We start from the raw sequence: 24357 nt of genomic DNA on the forward strand, positions 1-24357 counted from the left end.
TTTTCTTTTTTATGTGTAGCGTTCTTGGAGAGTTCAACCCAGTTTTCTGTCATGCCTATGCGGCAAGTATTTGTTCATCATCGTGGGCCTACCTAAAGATTGTGCAGTCTCAAAGTCTGTGGCAATACCGAAGATAGCGCAGTATAAAAATGTGGGGCGATCCCTAAGATAGTCAAGCCTGAAAATGTGGGCTGATACCAAGGAAGAGCCGTATAATAATGTGGCCCGATCGACAAGCGCACTGGATGTGTACAGCTCTTAAGTAGGTGAGCCTCTTTGATGTTCTAGCTTTGAGAACCAAAGTCAGACTCTCCAGTGTGCCTTGAATAGACTGGATTACAGGCGATTTACAGAAGCAAAGATCTTGGTAGGCTGGCCTTGAGTGCCCAGACTTGAGTGCCCGGCTATAAACATCCTACACCTAATTTAGTGCATGTTAAAGTGCGGTATTGGCTCATGTCGTCTCTCTCTCTTTCACTCCCCATTCCCCTCCCCACGTGCAGGGTAGCAAACTGGACCCAATCTGGTTAACCTCCCTGCTTTTCCTTCTTCCCTTTTCTCTCTCTCTCTCTATTGATGCCAGCATGGGTCACTGTGTGCCACAGTAACAACAAACACCGTGCGCTGCACTCCGCACCAGTTCGGAACACGCTGCATAGGCATTAAGCGTTCGCCGCACAACAATTACATCTTTCATAATAACCACTCTCTACCAAACCCTTGAAGACGTCACATTACGTAGATGTAAACTGGAGCCGAGTCATAATAAATGCTTGCAAGACAACCCCGAAGACACAACATATCCTTCGGCTTGGCCCTTCGCACAGCTCGATTAGGCTGGCAACGTACGGGGTTGGGGAAGCAAATAATAAATGTTCCCCTACCAGAAGTGCAGAACGGTTCTAAAATTTCTCCAAAAGAGTGCTTTAATAGCGAAATTCAAGCAGGCAACATATTTTTTTACAGTAAATAGTGCACTTCAAGACATCCATAGAAATTGAAGACACACGGCTTCTTTACCGACATCGACGTCAGGAACGCTGTAGTGATGGCGTGAACACGTGTTCCAGAAACGGGCAACACACAGCAGCCTTCCCTGAAACGCTGCTTTCTGCAGCTAACGGCAGGCGGCTACACAAGTTTATGGTTGCGCGGCAGCAACTTTCATCCCCATAAGCGCAGGCAAATTTGCATTTTTTTCATACAAACCAGGTATATGGGATACATGCTGCTCACACCACAAACGACATCAAACGAAGTTTCAAGCATGACCTGAACGCCCGCTACACGTACGCGGCCAAGTATCCGCATCGAAACGCGTACGCTCTCAGCGTCGTGGACTCCCGAGGTTGCGAGATAGCATAGGCAACCATCAAGGCACCCAACCCGGAAACGGCTGAAGAAGCGGCAATCGCTCACGCCACCACCACATGCACAGATGCAGCGGTTCTACTGACCGACTCCCAAGCCAATAGTACAAACTTCTTGAGGAGCCACATGTCGACCGATGCGCTCAAGATACTAAAGAGACAAAGCACTCCACTCATGTACACCTGCGTAACGTGGGTACCTGGAGACGAGGGACTAGAGGGGAACGAAGCGGCCCACGCCGCTGTCCGCGAGCACGTCAGCCGGGCTCCCCTCTCCCCACGTGCTCTCCGACCCAAGACAGAAGAGGCGGGCGCCGTACCCACCAACTATTCGGCCATATTGCAACATTACAGGCTCATTACAAGCAAGAGGGTTTCTGGACAAAGAAGCCTACCCACCTTTGGGTGATACCGGGCCTCGCTCCGGACACTGTTTCGTATAATAAACGCTTCTTCACCCTCTTTCTCTTACAAACCAGGCAACTGACTCTACAAATGTTATACTAAACAAAGTCGACGCCAAAATGCCATCCTTCTGCAAAATTTCGCGCAAGAACAGTGCCGCGGTGAGCGGAAAATTTATTTCGAACAGGCGCAGCGCAACATTCAGGAGTGTGTACGTCATGAACAGCAAGGTCCTGTAGTTTGAGCATGTCCGTGTTTCCTTCTCTTGAGGGTAACCGCAGTAAACACCAGTAGTAACCCAGCTCACCTCGTCAGAAATTCTTTATTTTCAAACGTCTGTTTCATTTTCCCTGCTTTATAGAAGCCTTGCATGGGATACCCAAGTTAATGCGCTTATTGCGCAGAAAATACTCTAAGCGATCACTCAAAGCAATAATTCCCCGTTACGAAAACAGGGCGAACGAATGAAACCCTTTGATAGTGCTAAAACAAAAATTCCATGTACCAATTTCCTAACGAGATCCTACATATCAACGGACAGAATTGTGAAAAGATTTTGCCACCCGCCCTTCCTGCGTTAAGCCTATTCATGGGAATAAACTCTGTACTCCGTAGAGCTGATCCATTGAGGGTTGACTGAAGCAAAATGTTTGCAGAATAGGTGCTTTCACTTCGTGAAATTTCGCTCACATCGGCAGCGTGGTGTCGAAGCAATGGGGAAAAAACTAACATTGAAAGGCGTTGAGGCAGCAGCAAGAAACACCTTTTTCTAAACGGCTCTGTTCAGGACATGTTCTTGAACCTGAAAATTGCTTGCTCCCTGAATACCTTGAGCCTTTAGTTAAACAAAATCTGTCTCTTGCTGTTCGATTCCGCGAAATCCTGTTCGTCATCGCTTTTTCGTCCTTTCAAATGAAATGTGTTCTTATTCCTGTGCTTCTTAAGCTCTATCTGAATAGTGCGTCGAGATTGCCGGGTGTTATTCACGGTTGGCCGGGTTTTGCCAGACTCGCAGATTTTCTTCTCCATGTATTTCTGAAGACCTGGAAAAAATAAACATCGCTAGCGAACAGTCATGCGGGTGGGCTCCTTACTTTCCTCGCTCTACGCTCATCGTGGTTAAGGTGTCTGTATTCACTGTCTTTTTTTCTTTTTCTGCTTTCCGCACCTTTGATTTCGACACCTGCCCCATTATGCGCGTCCGTGGATCCTTCATTTTGATCATCTCGTTTTTTTTCCCCCTCTTTCACTGAAACTGCACTTTGCATATCATTTTCTCAAATTCTTCTTTACGAACTTTTTTTAAGCCGATGAAATGAACGCAAAAAGGAATACTCCGTTAAAAGAAAGTACATCTTTTTTCTCTCCCATGTACGGCCACGTCCCCCTTTCGTCATGACAGTTATTTCCATAGCATGGTCTGTCCTTTTTTTGACGACAAACACAGAAATCGAGTTTGTCATAACAACATGCGAGTGAGGTGTCTCGTAATAATGAACGTCTTATTGTTCCACAAGGTGTTTCTGCATGACCGTACATGTTTAACAGACGTGACGGCTTACACATATTCATGAAATACAAGAAAGAACTATCCGTATCCGCAGTGGTTCAAGTAATAAGAATCATAGATATATTACACGGATTTCAATGCATGCTTGGTTTCAATAATTGGGCTTTTTAATTTGTTTTATTGCATAGTGGAAACATGGTACATATCAGGAAGTTGATCCAACTACACAAACGCAGAAAGCGTGCTCTATTGCTCTTTTTTCACACTGCCTGGAAGATGCAGAACGAACTGCACTCCACGCGACCGAAGGTAACCTTTGAAAAGCGAACGCCGACCATTTACGCCTGCGACTTGTTTCAATCTAATCAAGTTGACCTATTGTACGCTTTTCACACAGTCGAGACGGTAGAAAGTGCCTTGACTCAACATCAGGTTTTAAAAAAAAAATGTTCCAAGCTATTCTTAGACACGATGACGAAAACGCAAAATTCTGGAGGCTGCTTGGGAGACAGTGTTGCTCGACTGGAAATTATATCAGTAGGCTGCAGCTGCCCCGATAGTCTGTCTCGGAAACTAACGCTACTATACCATGGACCAAAATCGCACGAAATATGGCTGAAAGGTCAGGGAAACTGAAACCGTCCTTGAAGTGTTCTTGCTGCGAGAACACATGGGATACGAACGCCGTTTTGCCGGATCGAAAGCAAGCCCGGAATGCAGGTGTAAACTAAACGAGCATGTGGGTGAAAGAGTGACGCACGCAAGGTAACATAACGTATACTATACTATTCCCTAATGGTGCTCTCATTTGTATGAAAGGCCAAAACATCGTCCCAGAAATTCGGGTAGAAATAACCTTCGGTCACTGTCCAATTATGCGAATCGCCAAAACGTGTCGCGTATGAGGAATCAGCTGCAGCAGGGTGCGTCTGTCGCGCTTCCATCTGGACACACTTCCACATCCAGCGGCACAGCTGCGGAGTCGGTGGTGCCCGATACCGTGACAGCACGACGGTGACGGCGTTGACGCCCCTCCAGTGTCCACGTGATTGCTATCACAATAAAACTGAGTTTCCATGTGCGCACATGTGATAACTTTTGTGTAAATTTGGTGGTGTTCTCTATTGAAAAACATCAAAACACGGTAACAAGATCGTGTCAATTCGAAAAAAAATTTTAGTGATCACGCGCCGTGTATACAGGCCAGAGTTGATTGCATATGTTATCGTCCTGGTGGTATTGTGCCCCCATCGTCAGCTGAGTTCTGGTTAGTGCTTCTTATCTAGGCCTCTCTAATACTGACGTAACAATGGACTTCACCCAGGACTACGTTCAGCGCGGGCAGATATGTGCTGGCATTTTTCTCAGCTGCCTATCTATTTTGTTGATTTTCCTTCTTTAGTACTTCTTGAACATACATACATGTACATGCTGTCAATGCTGTCAATGTCAATACATACATACATGTCAATGCTGCTGCGCATACACAGAAACGTTGTTCATGTGGTGTGACTATAATAATATTAATACATACATACATACATACATACATACATACATACATACATACATACATACATACATACATACATACATACATACATACATACATACATACATACATACATACATACATACATACATACATACATACATACATACATACATACATACATACATACATACATACATACATACATACATACATACATACATACATACATACATACATACATACATACATACATACATACATACATACATACATACATACATACATACATACATACATACATACATACATACATACATACATACATACATACATACATACATACATACATACATACATACATACATACATACATACATACATACATACATACATACATACATACATACATACATACATACATACATACATACATACATACATACATACATACATACATACATACATACATACATACATACATACATACATACATACATACATACATACATACATACATACATACATACATACATACATACATACATACATACATAACTTTATTTCGAACCTTGCAGTCTTCTAGTTCCAAATCTTCAGAGTGGAGCGCTCTTAGGGCTATTTCTTCTTTCCGTTTAATATGTCTTTCAACTAACTTTCATTTCATATATTCTTTTTCGTGTGCGAATTTTTACGATTTTTTTTCGAAGTTTTTAGGAAATAACGTGAAGGACAAAAATAGTCGAAATATTTTAGGTGCACACGGGCATGCGCAACGCTCAGGCTTCCTTCACTGCCTTGCCGACCTTGCTTTGGCACTGCGCCAACTTCGCTGACTTCCATTTTTTCCCTTCCTTTACTCCCTTCCAGCCGACGTCTCCTTGTCCTCCTTAAAGACGCCCTCAGAAAGCCCTTTCTGATGACCGTGACCTGAGTGCGCTCGAAATGCTGCCCCTCCACCACCTGCCTCGAAAACAAGGTCCGATGCTAGAGTGCCCAACAAGCGTTTGGAGGTCGCTCCTCCGGCAATCTCGGGACCTGACGTCCCTAAATTGGAGGCCCATTCATGGCCGGCTGAGTTTGGCACAGCGTGCGGCACGTTCGTTAATCAACGCCTTACCTCAGCAGTCTGGACGGCGTTCCTTGGAACGAGCTAATAAGAGGAAGAACCGAGAGTCGTGGTTTACGACTACTCCTGAGAGGATGCAGGTACAGCTTTTGTTAGCACTCGACGCCGAAAGGCAAAGCGCGCCAACGCCAGCTTTATCTGACAGACGCCGGCTGCAACAAGGATGCATTTTTCAGAGGTATAAGAAAAATGGGAGAATCTAGTCTGTGTGGATGAAATACCATTCTTCGTGCTACGCACGGTGGATATTTTGGCCACATTAGGACGAATTCCTGGAGGAAAGGAAGTTGCACGATTCTACACGCTAGCTGTATAAGCATGCAGGCATTTTTGCTGCAAATGTTACTGGACACAGTCGCCATTTTCGCGCTCTTGTTTGCAACAATTTCAATGAAATTAACTGGGCAATTATGACATGCGAACAGCTACGCCATTCTGCAGATGAGCATGAGCTCGCAGATTTAATTATAGGTGCCGGACTCATTACCATAAAGGCTTAACGTAAAAACTGTAATGTACTATATATTTGTCTCTGTTCAAACACCCAGGCTGTAAAAACTTATTATGAGCCTTCAACTGCGGTGCATCTCAAAGTAGCAGTGTTGTTTTGTACGTTCCACCGTAAAAGGCGGAAAAAATGAGGAGCAGACGAAGATATGGAAAATGATTTGTCCCTACATCGCGACCAAGCACCAAGCAATAAATGCAGTATTTAATAGAGGTCCAATGCTTTTAGGAAACATGTCGGTGCTCTCAAAGCAGCTCGGTCTGATGGCGGCTGCGCCCAGGCTCCAAGAATTCTGCTTTTCGTGAAAGCGCTGCCGTCGAATTTGTGGAGCGTGGTCCAGCGTCCTGTCCTTTGCGCGACGAAATGAGAGGCATTGGCAGGGAAGGCGTGAAATTGGCTCTTCTCTCGCAGAAGCTGCTCATGTGGAACTTCCGGCCACTGTCGTGAGATGGTTGCTGGCCCACGTTCCCCCACACCGTTATATTTGCGGCTCCACTTTCTCTGTCCCGAACAGGAAGAGACTGGAACGACCTTCCTCGTGACTTCACGCCAATGAAATCTTCATCGGAATTTGTGGTTGCAGTTCCGGGCCGCATTTCACCGTAAATACATGTACAGGACTGTCCTTTTCCACCCAACCATTGCTTATGTAACACACCTAAACGGGTATTGAAGGAATGTGATGTGGTCTAACATGAACATACATTCCTAAATGCTACCCACAGTTATAGGCGATATGGTTGTAGAGCTAGTCCATTATGCCGTGGTAAGCTGCAAGCAAAGCCAAGCCTTATGTGATGATCCTGGGAAAAAAATATAAACGAGATGATTGTAATATGAGCTCAACATTATTGGGTTTATGTAAGCTAGCACTCAAGCGCTTTTTCAACGTGCCTGCTCTTGACAATCGTAACAGAGAGGCAGTCGGCATTCTCAAGGGTAGAGCGAATGGCCTAACATACTGAGTCATTTCAAATGTCCCCGTGATCATGCCATCCTAAAGAGACTGAAAGTGAATTTGTGTCAAGTCTCCGAGAAGTCGCTCGTGGAATCTAAGGCGAAATGTGCTAGAGCGTGCTCAGTATGCAATGTAACAATGATTTCGCAGCAGGATATTAAATTTGGTTTGGACTGGATAGGCCGCAATGATGAAGATAGCGAAGTAAAACCTCTACTTGAACACATATGACATTGTATATTTGCGGGGATGAAAAGAAAAAGCACACAAGAAACATACGTAATGTATTATTAAGTTTGTGCGAATATTGAAACTTTCGAATACTGAAACCAATAATGACAAATTTAATTCGGTAATCGAATCGAAGGTCCCAAATCTTAAATAAGATATTGGTCGAACAGTTGTTCTAATAGTTGTCGAATATTTTAGACAGTCAAGTTAGGGTGATCAATCATAAAAGTGGAGAAAAAATGCGATACGTATCATCCCGGTGGTCGCAGTAGCCACAAAGAACGAGGAGGGATATACTAGAACGCGCGATATGTAGCTCGTGTAACAACACTTTCCAGGATACACCGATGTCATTCGCACTGAGAAAAATCGTCAGTACTCGAACAAAATTGATATGTCCATAATCTTTTGTAAAAGAACACTTCCTAATTCAATTATTTTTAGTTCAACGAGGGAAACGTGTTCACACGGGGAATTTTCTCATTTTATATTACTGGCAACAGCGTCTGTTCATTGCTCAAAAGGTGTTGGGAAAGTGTTCTTACTCGATTCCAATCGCTTATGGCACCATTCCATTCGTATTCGATTCAGTCTCAAAAATAACTGGAAGGGTAGCGATGAGTAATAACAATGCTTTCCATTATAGAGAGCTGCGACTTAACGTAAACTTCATCTTACTTCCTTGTAAACTTGCTTGAGAAAGCACGTCTGAGTGCCATCTTTTGAAAGAGGTCTTCTGTGTAGGGTACCGACGCATAATGGGAAACGGCTCTCCACTGAAAGAAGTTCCAACTCGGAAGCTTTCAAGGCTGATAAGACTGCACTGTTCACACCGAGCTCACAAGCGGAGAAGGTCGGTGACAAAACGTCATCATAAGTTGTCGAGTGCTTGACTTTGCAGTATGGCTATGAGCATTCTTTTGCGATTAGGTCGCAAGTATAACCCATAGTGAGATTCCTAAAGTGTAGGCTTTTTTTTTCAAATGAACCAACTACCGGCAGCCCTCAGCATGAATTCCATTTAGTGATATTCCTGCGGAAAAAAATCTGGGGAGTGAAATATCTTTTAACGCGTATTGCCGAAGACTGATAAGACGGACTCCGTTAGTGGAGTCTTGCGTACACTTATCCTACATTTTTTTTTCACAGTTACTTTTTCAAGTTTTTATACCTACACGGCCTGCGTACGCCAGCAAACTAGATGAATATTTGGAATACCTCCCCTACTTTTCGTTTTGCTTAATTGCATCTATATTTGCGCAAGCAAAAGGATCTCGACATGCCAAAAAGCGGGCTAAACTTATCTGTTATTAGCATAGAGAGAGAGAGAGAGAGAGAAATAATAAAGAAAACACGGGGAAATTAGCCAGGTTGTACCTGGTTTGCTACCCTACACTCAATGAAGGGAAAGTGGACACAAAAGAGAAAAGGAAAGGCGGAACGCGAGGAAGAACAAGTGATGAGAACGCACACACAGAACAGTGTTCACCGCGCAATCAAAGGCGGTCGCAGAGTGCAGTCATCTTCAAAAAATGCAGCTGCGTTTTTGTGGCCCACGAAGAGGATGACTGTAGGAACCATGATGCCAGTATTTTTCTCTTCCATAAATAGCGTGTCAATAGTCGAGCTTAAATGCACGCAATATCTGTCCTTCATTGTCAAAACAAGGGCAGTAGATCAAAATATGTTGTATGGCTTCGTGTAAGTCATGAACACTGCCATGAGGCACTGTCCATATGGGCAATACGCTAGCATCAGCGGTCGCATGTCATTGGCGGACGGGCCTTTGACGGGCCCTTGAAAGCAGGCTGATTCTGAACAAAAGATGTATTCCTGAGTTTCCATCCTTTTATGCGGGGTTCATACAAATTTGCTCACATTTGTGCAATTTGCAAGACAAATTTATTCCACAGATGACTACAGAAATCCCTGCCCCTCTAGGGTCGCAAGTTAGAAAAGTAGTGCTTTCACTTTCAGCCCTTGAATTAACGAACAAACGGACTTCAAGGGCAAAAATATCAGCTTCACAGCAGGGTAAACGGGATAACTAACGAAAGACAGTGATTGTCAATTGGATTCAGCAAACGAAGAACGCCCGCACAACGTTCAAAAACGTAATATGTAGGATTCTAAACGCAATAGGTTTGTTACTTTATCTTATACCATCTGATATCTTTTAGTAAAGACAGACTTACAATAACAGTCTGTCAGATGGTCCAATTCTGCAATATTAGCTCTGGTTATTTGGAGTGCAAGGCATTATACTCACACGGCACATCACAGTGTACATTGAGGTGCTAGCTAAATTAAAATATTCTCACCGTATGAGCATTTAATTACGGATTACCTACTACAAAATTTACACCATGCCTTATTCAAGCCGTGCGCGTTTAGCAGAAATCTGGTATGCAGCCCATGTTTTAAAATGTTCATATCCAAAACAAAAAAAAAGATATTCAAATAAAACTAAGGTGTTGGACATCCCAAAGCCGCACACGCAGTGCGACAGGTTTTTAAAAATTCTTGAGTTTTAGGCGTCAAAATCACAATCCGTTCATGAGGCACCGCCAACCGTCCACAGCTTTTCAGTATAGTGGGCGACTCTCGATTAATTTCGACCAGCCTGAATTCCTTCAACGTGCACCAAAATATAAATACACAAACATTCTGCTTTTCGCAGTATACCGTAATGCGGCCACGAATATATGTGCCCGGTTTCGTCGTTTATGCTTTATTCAAATGTTACCTCTCAACAACTCATTCATCTTTTTGAACATTTCTTGTAGAGGATGCGCAGCGCGAGGCAAGAGGGTTTGACGGCAGCTAGGCGGTTGAAGTGAAAACCATCGCCACCTCGAGCTTCGCCAACACAGGATTAAGGCTTCGTGGAACAGAACCCGGCCTGAATGCGCCTTCGCCACTGACACGGCATACATGTCGCACAACGGGTGCGACGCGTCATTCAGGAGCAGGTAATGTTAAGTGCCCCCTGTGGTCGACATCCCCCAGCGCCTCTTCCCATTTCGTGTGTGAACGTTTCGTGGAAAGATATGGCGTGGGTATTGGAAGAGGCTCGCGTTCTGACGTTCTCGACAAAGTCCTAATTCGTCTTACAAGATGACTCCAGTGGTAATGTATCAGGCAGCCGTCTATCTTGTCACTTTCATCTTGTTTTACGGCGTACAGGAGAATGTGTAGCGACAAACACTGTCATGTCCCCGTGCCATGTACCAGCAGCCGAATGAAGTTGTTGGCGTGCTGTGATTTGTTGTGAGGTGATTTCAGAGGGTCAACCAAGGTTTTGGAACCAATCTTTAGACTCTATACGAGAGTCACTCGTAATTTTAGGCTCCTTACGTGTAAGAGCGGTGTACTCTGCACATTCGGCTCTGTCAAGTTTGATGGATGAGATCCAATGTTTACTTGTAACTGCTTATAAATATTCTATACATAGTGTATTATTTTCGAAATGTGGGGCGGTCTACGGTGTCCCATTTCTTCAGGCAAGAGGTAATGAACACGGTGGCACTACTTGAACAAAGGTTTCGCACGCAAGGAACCCGGCTATATCCGCTTCAGCAAGCAAGAAGAAGGGGTACAAAAAATTATTGGCGTTGCAATAAATGCTAACTGCAACGCATTACACCACAATAATTAAATTTGCATTTGTCAGAACAAGAGCTGAGCACGAGACTTCTGTTAAGTGCCAATGACTTCATTATCCCTTATTTTTTGCGGAGTTGGAACATGAACCTTAAAGTGTATAATAATAAAATTATCAAAAACGTTTCTTGAATTAGCTAACACCACAATGTTCTTTGTCGGGCTAGGTCCGTCTGTTTGAGTAATCGGTGCAGCTTATGCGACAAAAATACAATCTCTGTCACAGGCCAATTTCTGATATGTCTGCTTCGTGAAGAAGAAAATCAATTGGTTACACGGTAGTGGTGAGCGCTACTTATGAGAAAATATGTAAGTGCTTCACTGTTCGTTCACTAGATAGAGGTTAGTTACTGCTTACCTGTAATCACTAAACTGCAAAGTCTTCTACCGAATCTTTCAAAATTGCTCCATCTGTAAGCATTAATGCGGTAAGTTGTCCTAAATAAATAGATATGCCAATATATTTCGTCAATATAACCTGAATCTACCTTCACTACCACGCGGAAACAACGAGTAGAGGGAGGATAAGTGGCTTCTCTCTGAACCCGCCACGGAAAACACCATGAGCAAACATGAGGTAAAACTGGGATGCGCAATCCGTTTACGCGAAATCGATTTCTATTTCACAGGAAGACTACGACATCACCCGTGCCCATCCTAAAGCTCTTATTTCTTTCGTCTCCCTTTTCGTATACGAGCCTTCGTGGCACCATCTGTTCTGTCCTCCGTTCTCGGCTAAGATCAATACCACCGTGTCTCCTTGCTTCTGAGTCCGTGTTTTTATAACGAGCTCCTTGCAGAGGTTCCTCGGCAAAACGAGCCGGTGAAGCCCATCTACTTGCTGTCGTCTAGGTCTTCCGTAACCGTACCGCAGCTCAGCCTGCCTTTCTAACGACGCTTCGGCAGTTACATAGGTCGTTATACGGATTGACTTCCACCTCTGGGAAAGCCTTTGATCCACTTTTGTTTGCTTGTAGAGGCGGAGTCAGTGCCGGTGCTACTGGCGCAAAGTATCCATCGATCCACTGCTGCGAGTTATGCAACCTTTACTTCTGCTCTAAGCAAACATTTGCAGGGTTAACAATGATAACGAAGGCTGCGGCCTGAAGGGCACGTTTACTATCCGCATTTGCTGACACTGGCTTCCACGCTTCCACGTGGCTTCAAGGGAGAAAGCGGGTGCAGCCTATGCTGGAATAACTTTTTGCTGGGGTATTTAGGCCCAAATTTAGGGGTGCAGCCCTTCTTCGATATATTTTTTTTATTCTCCCTCAGCGTGTCGGTGCGACGTACTGAATTCGGCAGAGCATTGCACTTGTTGAGCGAGACGCCACTTCCAAAGACAAAGCGCGAAAAACCTATCGGTGGAATTTCGACGAAAGATCGCTGCGATTGCTGCGATCGGTCCAATGTGCGACCGACCGGTTGGTCGCAGTAGAAAAAAGGGGTGAGGGACAGTCTGCACATCTCCGTCGAATGCTACGGAAATCGCGCTTCTGGCGCTACGAAAATTGCATTATGTGAACCATGCTTCATGCGGCAATCGGGCTCGTCTCTCACGCTTTCTTTTAGACAAGCTGTGCCATCTAGTGACACTGTCAAGATGTTTGTGCATGGCCTCCGAGACCAGAAGTGTGGCGCGCCCATGCCTGCGAATGCTGAGAATTGTCCTTTCGCTTGACGCACACTGAGCGGCACATACTCAGCAAAACCAAGTTGACGAAATTTTAATTGAAGAGCGCACATATCCAGTACATTTAAGGCGCAGATTGTTAAATCTTTCGCGTGAACGTCGTTTATCGAAGAGCGCACATGCCAGCCCATTTTTGGCCCAGCATGCCGAAGTATCGGGTTTCTGTCCTTGAGAAACACTTGGGACGCAGGTTCGATTCGGTTCAACATCGAAGAAATTTAAGGGATCATTTGAGGCGTTTTCATTCTTAGGCTACTTCACGCACTTTGCGGCATTTATGTATGTATGTATGTATGTATGTATGTATGTATGTATGTATGTATGTATGTATGTATGTATGTATGTATGTATGTATGTATGTATGTATGTATGTATGTATGTATGTATGTATGTATGTATGTATGTATGTATGTATGTATGTATGTATGCATGCATCCATGCATGTATGTATGTATGTATGTATGTATTAATATTATTATAGTCACACCACATGAACAACTTTTCTGTGTATGCGCAGCAGCATTGACAAGCTCTGCCTAAATGCAAACACCAATTCAGGCGTAAAGACACTGGGAGGTGTCGACGCAGCAATGTCCCGATCATGAATGCGAAGGTTGTTGCTTGTCGAGGGAAAAATAGTGAGGAGAGCTTTACCACAGATACGTGCGACATATATCAAAATACGTTTAAGGATTGTATACCCTCTATGTCATAAGTGGCACATGCTTGTACTCAGACGATATGCCGAGAATTGTCACATGCCTTGTAACACATAACCACTGGCTCAGAAATTCGGTATCTCAAACTTAAAAAATAAGAAAATTGATGAAGCCATTTAATATCATACGTTAGTTTGTGTCTGTAAGCTTCAGAGTTAATTGTAGGCCGATATTTAAGGGCAGATTTTTTGTAGTGATTTACTGTTTGATAATGCAGAAAGCAGCAAACGCCCTTTTCTGCGCTATTACAACAATACAAAAAAAGCAGGTTGAGGCAGGTAACCATTGTCCCACAATTTATTCTTTTTCAAAGCTATTGCAAGTAACATTCACACGTTGTTAATTTTTTTATTATTCCAACAAAAGATAACGTTGTAAATCTAGGAAAGCAAGTCGTTTTGAAAATAGAATACTACGAGCCCTTACGCCAACAAAAGTCATTTTCCGGCACTTTAGTGTGCTGTTCATGTGTATGAAGGCAAAGCCTGCCTCATCGATTCGCCAGCTCCGCAGCGGTATCGATTCAGACTCCTTAGAAGGCAGTAAACACTGATTGCTCACCCTGTCGAGTACCGTTTGGCTCTCTTCAAGCATTGACTCGAGGGCCACAAGGGATTGAGCACCCAAGCACGTTTTTTTAGACAGCGCTCCCCAGTTCCATCCGCACACTAGCTGACCCAGTTGACGGTGACGTTGACTGTGACGGTGACCAGCTGACTGTGACGGTAACCAGTTGATGGTAACGGCCACTAGTTGACGGTGAGGGCCGCCGGGTGACGGCCACACTATCCAGCATGCCTTTTCAGCAGTTTCTTCCTTTCTACGCCGCCGCGCTTATGCACATTTATGATCCTTCCAGTAAGGCTACAGCTACAAGTGGAAAATTCTTTCAAATATTTTCTGCTTGCTTAAATGGGATGACGTTCCCTGTAGTATCGTGATATATAGAATGTCGTTCTGTTTATTTGGACATTTAATTTTAAGATCATATGACAATAAATACGCAAAATCAAATGGGCGCTGTTGTACGGAGCAATGTTTCATACATTGGTATTCATTATCCATAACATTCTTCCATACGCCTGTACCTGCGAAAATGTTTATGAGCGTAGGACATTGTTAGACATACTTGGCCATATATCAGTTGTGCCACCTACGCATGAGCATCGATTGCCATATTGTAGACAAAGGCGGACGTGCTTGCATATGGGATGGCTTCAGAGTGCGCCCCTCTCTGATATCGCACGGCTGGATGCCTGTATTCAATCTACATGACAAATGAGAACGCCGCAACGGCAACACCAGCAGAACTAGGTTGCTCCTCGTATGTCCATAATCAATCGCGATGGAGGCCGTGTTTGACAGGCAGGCGTTGTTGCTACCAGGAACCCCTGTTGTCGGAAGGCTTACGAGGGCATCAGTGAAACGAGAAATAGTGCTTAGTCTCTGACTTTGAAGATATTTTGCTGTCTAGTGTGTCACAACAGGAACGGACACACCTCTGGCACTTTCATTTCAAAGTGGGTCTAGCCTGCACATAACAGGCTGCAAGATTTATTTCGGCATTTCCGTACTCCGTTCATGACAGTACCACAGGAAGTAAGGCAGACGATAAATGTTTATGTAGTACTTTCTTTAAGTATGTCACAAATAGCTACAGCTTGCAAAACGTTTGAGTATTGTTGAGTTTTGAGTGTTTGAGTATGAATAGTATTGTTCTCAAATTTCTTTTTATTTGCAAGATGAAACAGCGAACTCAAGAAATTGTTTTATTATGTGTAAGCTTAAATAGCTCCGTTTACTAACGCTTCTTCAATATTACTCTGTGTTCCTTCTGTTTATTCTATTTTGATCGTAAACGATGTGGGCCCTCGAAGCGGATCAATTTAGCCGGGATAATGGTACTAGATACGCGATGATTTGCCACATGGGCAAATTCTTAACATGGGCAGTTCTGTTAAAACCCAAGCCCATAGCACGCGCTCTTTTTATATGAAACACGCAGACCAGAAGGAAATATTCACAAAATAATGTAAAGAAAGAACATTCCTCCACTTTTATTCGTATTGTCAAATATACTAAGGTTCCATTTGCTACGCTTCGGTACGAATGGAACTCTATAGCCATAATGATTACATCTATATGCTAGTGATTGTCCTATTGGTTGTGATTCACGGGTAACGTTTCATCGCGACGCAAACAGCCCTGCCCCAAAGCATTTCAACCATCGGCGTAAACCACCAGGTATCACGCCAAGAACTCATTACCAGAGCTGGGAGCCCGATACACCGCTGCCAGTGACGAGATGGAGCACACACGAGTCCCCCATATAGTAAGGATTCAACGTGCGTTTGCATATATTACGAATGCAACCAACCACTACGGGAGTACGTTTAGCCGCTGACCGCAATGAGGTTGTGACGGGATGAGCCGGCAGTTCTCTGGGACATCTTTAGGCCTATACGCTGCCTTCTTGGGAGCCTTTTAAAATGGGGGTTGCAAACGTGTGTCAAGAAACAAACGAAGGAAAGTTGAGTGCACTCCGCTGACGCAGAGCGTTTTCGTGTCCTAAAACGTGAGTGCCCAGATAGAGAAACGGCGTTGTTGGGCTTCGGCACCGTCCAAGAGATGGTGATTTCAAGTTATGAACGAAGCCAAAACGACACCTATAGAGAAATATAGTTTAAAAAGCCTTCAAGTGCAATGGAATCCTAAATACAATGACAAAAGTAAAGCCAAATGCTGGTTACAGCGATGCCAATAGTAAATAGCCTCTGAACATTGATAATAAAATAATAAAGTTGGTTTAGAGTCTTATTGCGTATTCTGTGAAGTGCTCCTATACTTCCCAGCAGTCTGTATGCAGGAACATTTGCAGCTCTGCGTAACAACATGGAGACATGGGTGTAAGATATCAAGTAACGCCTATAGCGGCCGCCTTCAGTTCTGTCGTTACTGTCACTTCATTTGTCGTTGCGCTCTTGAAAGCTCATACTAGTAAGCTTCGGGCTCAGCGCACTCAATAAATCAGCCTCACAAAAACGCGCTCTTTCATTGTGAGGTCGAGCGAGCTCGACGCTAATCTAACTTGCCAGCGGCCGGAGCTTTATGGACATTCGCCTCGCTATCTTCATTTCCAAATAGTTTTCGCAAGCGGGTTGCAACTGTGCGCATAACAAAATACACGACGAAAAAAAACATGGCCATATCTGCTAAACGGGAATGATGTCTCAGGTTATCGCATTCGCGAAAAAGCACGTGTTCCGCGCGCTGTTATACCTGCGTCGCATATCAAGTTTAATAGCATGCAGTGCAGCTGTGCGTTGGCTGTCCATCGTAATAAATTATAAGTGCACGATGTAGACGATGTGAAGAAGTGAACAAGGTGTAACACCGCTTACCGCAGAGTCGATTTCTTTTTCAACCTGCAGTCGAAGTCTTAAACAGCTTCGGCGCAGCACGCTTTCTACGGCACTCACTTCACTCTATGCACTGCAGAGGGCGCTTATTCACCACGGCAAGTGCACTGCCGCTGAGTAGACACGGCTGTGCGACGGCGAAGGCCGAAGTTTGAGGGCACTCTGGGTGGAGGCATATAGGGTCCCTTGGAAGTCTGCTTCTTCGCGCTGAAACCTGGAAAGATAAAGAAGAATAACCTTGTTTTGCCGATAAAAAATTATGGTATTAATGTTTCTACACGATTAGAGCTATCAAGCCACAAAGCAAGAGAAACCGCATAGCTCATCGCATAAAAGTGGGACTAAAATGACGTCATAGCAGGCTCAGGCGACCCTTCACACACGACGCCGCTGACTTACGCATTCTTGCTCATATACGCCGAAGTAGCATGCTATAGGGAAAGTGCCAAACAAATCGATCGAGCATGCTATAAAAGATGCCACCTTAAGCAATCGCCGTTTAGGTTCCCGCTGACAAATTTGTGCTAGCAGTACACAGATTCCGCGTAACCTTTGTGAACCCTCTAAGTCTGCTCTGGCACGGCATTAAGGTGCCATTTGGCTTGCACTTGTCGAATGGCGGCCACTTTCTTTTTTCTCAATTTCGGTGCACACACATACGCCTATTCTTTTTCATTTTCGGACGTAGGACACGAACTAATGCACACGTTACGTTTATGTACAACAAGTACATTTTTCCCTATTATAGGATTACCAGAGGAACATATGACATACAACTGAGGCTTCAGACAAGAGGCTATGCACACCAGTGCGAACAATGAAATATAATTGTCGCACCCAAAATCACGCATTTTCATGCGAGGACTACGCCCAAGTGATAAAAAAAGTCGAGAATACGCATGAGGCAACTCCTTATGGTATTGCGAAACAACCAGGTTATGCCTAGCAGCCCATTAACTTGACATAAAAGTTCACGATATGATTGCACTGTCCATACTAGTAAACAGACGCCGTACGGAGAAACTAGCAACAGCCGATAATTTCCCCTCTGTTGCAACCAGCGAATTCACAAAGCGTTCGAGCAGGCGTTGTGAGGGACGGGCCTGAAGTTTACTCTTGGAAAAACTTAAAGCGTAATAAACACACAGAGGCGTAGAAAAAGAACACACCACACGCGCTCGGTTTGTTCTTTTTCTACGTCCTGCGAGTTTATAGCGCTCTAAGTTCTTTTTTAATAATGCATTATCAACTAGCCCACGTATCCATTCTGTGCAAGTTGATAGTTTTCGAATTCTTTTTCTTTCTTCATTTTCGGGCCCACAGGATTCCTGGACTAGGGACGCCGCCCGCAGTCAGCTCATTTCTACAAATAAAGTTCACTCCTCCTCCTTGTCCTTTGTGACTCGTGGACGTTACGTGAACAAAGCAAAAGGAAGATAAGAAGGCGAACCGAGGGCAGGTGGCCCGGACGCTCGTGAGCTCGGGGCTAAGAGAGAAAAAAGAACGGAGAAGCAGGATTGCTTGGCGGAACGTGCGGGTGAGCTCGAGCTAGGAGGGCCAGAGACCCGCAGAACAAGTGGCACATGCTGTACTTGCTTTCCTATGCGGCAAAAATGCAGGAGACGGTATTTGGAGGTGGCGTGCTGCGCTGTGATAGTGTAAACATTACAATCATCCACAGCCCGAAGAGAGCGCTTGGGGATGGTGTCTCGACAGCCTGCTGGTCACGTATGCGGAAGGAGCACGAAAAAAATGTGCCAGCAAAAAACCTCCAACGCGTGCACTCGGCACCCCCTCCCCCCCCCCCCCCCAAAAAAAAAGAAAAATAAGTGTCGCTCGCGGGAGGAGCGTCTTCGCTACTCAGCGAAATGTGGTTCACACCGCAAATGCATGTACACAATGTATACATACAATTTTATAATAATATTTGTATTACTTACAGCCCCATAACTTAATTGAAGTTTAACACTTCTGTAACGATGCGATGTGCTCTGTGGGGCAATGATAACGCTCAACTCTCTCGGAGATTGTGAACGATGAGGCGCACCCATGCCTCAAGCAGACAAGTGTCGCTGTGTGTTCTGTGGATTACGCGAAGAAACAGCAGTGGTGCACGCAAGGTAACGTTTAATATCAACTCGCCAATCTCGTATTGGACTAAACGCCCAAGAAATTGCGCATTTGCCGCCACCATCGCTGCTTATTATCGTCAATCAAAGCAAACAGCAGACAAAGCTTCGCTTACATCGATTCCCATAGTGCGTGGGATCCGCCAGTTTTTTTTTTTTTTTGAAAGTCCCGTGCTCTGGACGTTTTGTTCGGTTTTTGACAATAGCCTCGAGTTTACCGTTCACGTTCAGCTAATGTATGGAGCGAACCCATCCCTTTGTTCTTTCCCTTACTTGCGCGAGATAACTTTTTTTTTATTGACGCGCTTCTCTCATGCGTCCTTTCTCTCATTACGGCACAAAAACGTGACAAACGTCCTCATCATCACATGGGTCGTCGAATAGAGAGAACTTTTATTCGAACCACATGCGAATAGTCGAGTAGAACGTCCTTCGAATGTCCAATCACATAACAGATATTTTCCTATTTCTAAACAAACCGAAACACAAACTGCTAAGGTCGTTCGAAAAAAACAATAGCCAAGGCTCACTTACGAAATCTCATATGTGAAATGACAATCATTATTGAACGTCCGGCCAATCGGTGGTTGATAAATTAGAAAGAACTGAACGGCAATCGTTTCCGGTGCATCATCACAACGAAAGGGGTGAAGCACAGAAACGGCATTTCATCGGATGCACGTAGAAAGACTTGTTCGTTGAGGGAGCACATTGTAGTATTCTGCAGCATTGAACATCAATTTTAAAGGCACGCAAATAGGGTAATACTGTCCAAATAATAGGTTTCTTTGATTAAATCTGTAAAGCAAATTCGTAAGCTCCGTATAAGAGGAATTCATTTTGAATGTCTCAACATTGCTTAGAAGGAGTTCGCTGCGCTATACTTTTGCTTAGGAACTGGTCTCTCTGCACAGCAGTCGTTGTTCCCCTGCGGCAGAATCGTTAAGAACAGCTACCACTTCGACCTGTCTTTCTCTCTGCAAGTGTCAATCATCGCTCTAAATGTCGAACAGAAATGAATGTTCCACAACCTTGAATAGTCAGTTCTTAAAGCGATTACGAGTAAAACAGCACAGACTCCATTCCATGAGTGGCATAAATTGCAAGTAATCGCACACCCCTCGTTTCGAGTCGACGCCTGCTGGCAAATACGGAAACCAGTTAGCGTCTTACTGTGCACACCCTGCAATGACGCCACTGGCAGGTCTCCTTCAGGTTTAGGTTTGCAATCCCAGTTCGATGTTGGTGTTGTTTCAAACGTTTATTAGGCAAAAGAGAAACCAGAGGCCTCTTGCCAGTGCATCAGGCCTCTTGGAAAGAGGGAAGGGAAAATGGTTTTGTGGTTTATGGGGCAAGAATCACAGACAAAGAAAAGTAAGAGGGTGAAACATCAAACGTAAAAGAGCGTCCCATACTCCATCTGCTATTTGGGGTGGACGTGGCGGATTTAGGAGATCCTTAAACGACTGAGGTTTTAAGTTAGTTGGGGGGGGGGGGGGGGGGTCCACCAGAATGTGTCGTTCCCTTGGAAACTGGGGACAGACCCAAAACAATGTGTTCAGTAGTACAGTAGTAATTGACCGTTGGAACACTTGCGCAGATTTGGTAGATCATGGAGGAAAGTCTGTCGTTTGGCCGGAGGAAGGTCAATAAGAGTCACAAGTTGCGTCAGGCGGACATGCTGGGTGCGTGATTAAGATCTGGGAAGGGGTGTATTATTATTAAGACAAGCTAAATACTCTCTTCGTCGCCTCTTAATAGCTTCCCAGCGCTCATCTTGGTGGTATGCAAAGCGCGAAGGGCATTGCGTACATTAGCGACCTAGGAGGGCATCCGCGGCCACAGGGCCACTGTATGTTCACTCTCTTACCGACCTTAATAGAAAACAATGCCGTTATAAGGGGAACTGATGCCCTCAGCACGCAGCAGCAGCTTTCGTTAAGGGAATTAATGCATGACATACACACTGTATTATATGACTCTGCACACGATCTATGACTGCAGGGTGGATTTAGTAATTATAGGCACAATATTCTGCATATCCTCCTCCTTGCTATTCCTCTTTCCTGTCTCCCTGGCCTTTTACACCTATTCTGCTTTAGCCGAGTCTTGTGCGTCATTGATGTGTCATCAGCTACAGCTAGACAGTTGCGGTGTGGAGAGGAGACAAAGTTATTCCTTTCAGTTTCAATTCTATGGCGAACAGCTTTCTGTCGCTCTTTCGTCCGCTTTCGTGGTGGTTCGCGGCCGGCCTTTCTTCCCCGATGCGAAGGTGCCAATAAATAAGGGCGCATTCGTTCTCTCGCGCAACTGATTTGCAGGGTGACTAAGGGAAGGTGGGCGAGGGTGCAGCGTGACTATGTGACTAAGGGAACGTGGGCGAGGCGTCGGAACTGGAGAAAGACAGAAGGCGTACAAACATTCCTCTCAGAGAACGTCATATATCGGCGGTAGGGTCACCGAATTCTCCCCTTATATTTATCTTTTTTATCTAGACAGAGAGCGATGCCTCTGGAGTGGTGGGCCAGCATCACATTTATTAACGGCGCCCCCACGAGAGGTCGCCATTTATCAAAATTACAGGAGAACAATGGGAAGTCAGCATGATTCCGTGGAAATCAGTCATATATACATAGCTCGGCTCTAATAATTGCTTGAAAGGAATATTGCAGGGTGAAAAAGTTGACGTCCACGTAATTGGTTGCCAAAGAAACGGGATATATTTGTGCTGCTTTTATGACACTGGGAGGGGAGTCGGCAAGGGAGCCGAAGAAAAAGGATTAATGACTGTCTGGAACACGAAGAAGACCAGACACGAGGGCTCTGCAGTCTCAGTGCGGTTCTTCGTTCGTTCGGCGATGACGTCGCTCGGTCATCTTGAAGATGTGTGTGTTGTTTCTGTCTCATCCCCCGTCTTCTCGCAGAGCGGCTTCTGACGAAAAGGCTTGCTTGCCCTCTTTATTTTCCTTCAGATAATTATCATGATCAGCACCGATATTGCCATCATGAGCCGAGTAAAGACCCAAGTTGTTCCCGGATATCTCAACCTACCCACTGAAGCTGTTGTTGATCATGTTATTGTTATGTTTACGACGACGAAATTATGACTGTGATGGAGGTGATGCTATTGTTGTTTTTTTTTTCTCGTCGTGGTCCCTGTTGTTGTTCTTCAAATGCTTTGAGGATGAGAAACTGTGCCAGCACAGGGCCGCTCATTTGAAAAGAAAGTTTCAGAGACTGAGGAACCCGTACCCAGCGCCAAAACGTGTGTGAACAATCGGCGGATATTTTGTAACCATTCTCTCCCCATAACCGTTCGCGTGCATATTTGGTGAAGTGCCTTTATTCATAAAACGCGTAACTAGTCAAGATAGGTGCGATCAAAAGATTTCGACAGGAAAATCGATAAAGAGAAAGGTACGCGGGTAATCACAACACATATGGTGGAATCACTTATTAGTTAAGCTTTCTTCCATGTTCCCTTAATTGCGCTCTCTCCCTCTGCCCCTTCCCCACCTTTCATCTCCCCCATCCCTCTCACATGTGAAGGGTAGCAAACCGGTTAAGCTATACTGGTTAACCTCCCTGCCTTTCCTTCTCCACTTTTCCCTTCCTTCCTTTCTTAATTGGCGTAATTTCTTCTCGGCTTCTATGTTGCTCGGCGCTCGTCACGCAATGCTGGCTCTCGTCCCACTCTGTTACTTTCACTTGCTTTTCCAGACTCGTCTGCTTTTGACGCCAGACTTATTTTCTTCTCTGCAGCTGACTTGTAAAATTTTTCTGCGGCCGACTTCTTCACTCCTTGTCTCTTATTCTGGATGTCTGTTCGGGCGCACATTCATTCTTGGGGACACTGGCGAAGAATGTTCACGTACCATGAGCCTAATGCCCTGCAGCACATAGTGTCCCGTGCAAAGCGTCTATTCAGAACCGCATGCAGTTGCACACGCAAAATTTGAAGTGTGCCATGTCCCTTGTCGTCTAGTCGGGCGCACGCCCAGTGTGACTAGCCCAGCGGTCCAAGTTATTGCGTAATCGGTAAGGCAGCAGCAGTGAGGACCCAAAAAGCGAGGAGAAGAGAAAAAGAGAGCTTTGCTTCAAGAGAGGAACCGCGGCCATGACAGGAGTGCCACTCGTTATCTTTTTCTTTTACTGCCAAAGCCGGAAACGAAGGCACGTTGTGGAGAAATCAGTAGTCAAAAATAAATAAATAAAAATGTAAAGGAAACAAAGTCGGAGGCAAGCGGGCATTAAGCGGGGAGCGTTAAACTACGGAGTAGTGGAGAAGTCAACAACAACAAATTTTAGTCGGCTACAAAGAACTGAAGAATAAGCCGGCAACTGAATTAGCACAGTGTGAACAAAGAAGTTAAGTGAACAAAAATTTGGGGGATAACCTGTGTTAAAATTTTTATGGCCAGAAGGCTGGTGTGGCGCCCTTTCCTCTGTGCCTGACCTGTGAAGAAGATCAGGCAATGCATCAATTTTTCTTGTTGTGTCGCCATATTAATTTTCTAAGATCACTTGGCTTACATTTGGCACTCTGGAACATTCTTTCCATAGGGGCCTCCTTAGTGGGAGTGTGAAATGGAATGTTTACTGAGCCTGGGAGGAAATTTGAATTGCTTCAGGGTGATTTTATTAACTTCTCCATACCTTATTTTTGGTTGATGTCTTCATGAAAACTTTTACTGATTTTATTGATAACTGCAATTTCCCAACACCATCTGAATCTTGACCAATACCATTCAGCGGGTATGCGTTATCATTGAAGGAAAACAAAACGAAACGAAAATAAGTTGACAGCATTCACTGAGCCAATAACATTCAACTACACAGAGAGGAAGGAGAACTGAAGTGACAACACTTCAACAAACCTGAAAGAAACCTTTGCTTATCACTGATTCCTTCGCATGCGCAATATCCGCCAATTTTCTTCGTTCTTAAGTGAAGCTTTCTTCGCTTACAGCCGGACACGCTTGCGTGCACAGATGCGGTTGCAATGTCAGAGTAAAACAATGCAGATATGAGGCGTACCGAAATACAAAGTCATAAGCAATCACAGCACTCAGCCTTTTTTCCTGCTCAAACACGCAAATAAACCATTGAACACGGGGGCAGCCGAATGTAG

The 24357-nt window shown here is 44.6% G+C and overlaps 1 protein-coding gene across 1 annotated transcript in view; it reads right to left on the minus strand.

The window, feature by feature from the left end:
* Window positions 1-24357, minus strand: part of LOC135911495 (achaete-scute homolog 1a-like) — a 465355-nt gene that overhangs the window by 182269 nt on the left and 258729 nt on the right. The window contains exon 4 of the transcript XR_010567361.2: window positions 17080-17311. The gene's annotated coding sequence lies outside the window, so the exon portion shown is untranslated. The remainder of the gene's footprint in view (window positions 1-17079; window positions 17312-24357) is intronic.

Source organism: Dermacentor albipictus, chromosome 10 (genome assembly GCF_038994185.2).
Source record: "Dermacentor albipictus isolate Rhodes 1998 colony chromosome 10, USDA_Dalb.pri_finalv2, whole genome shotgun sequence".
NCBI lineage: Eukaryota > Metazoa > Arthropoda > Arachnida > Ixodida > Ixodidae > Dermacentor > Dermacentor albipictus.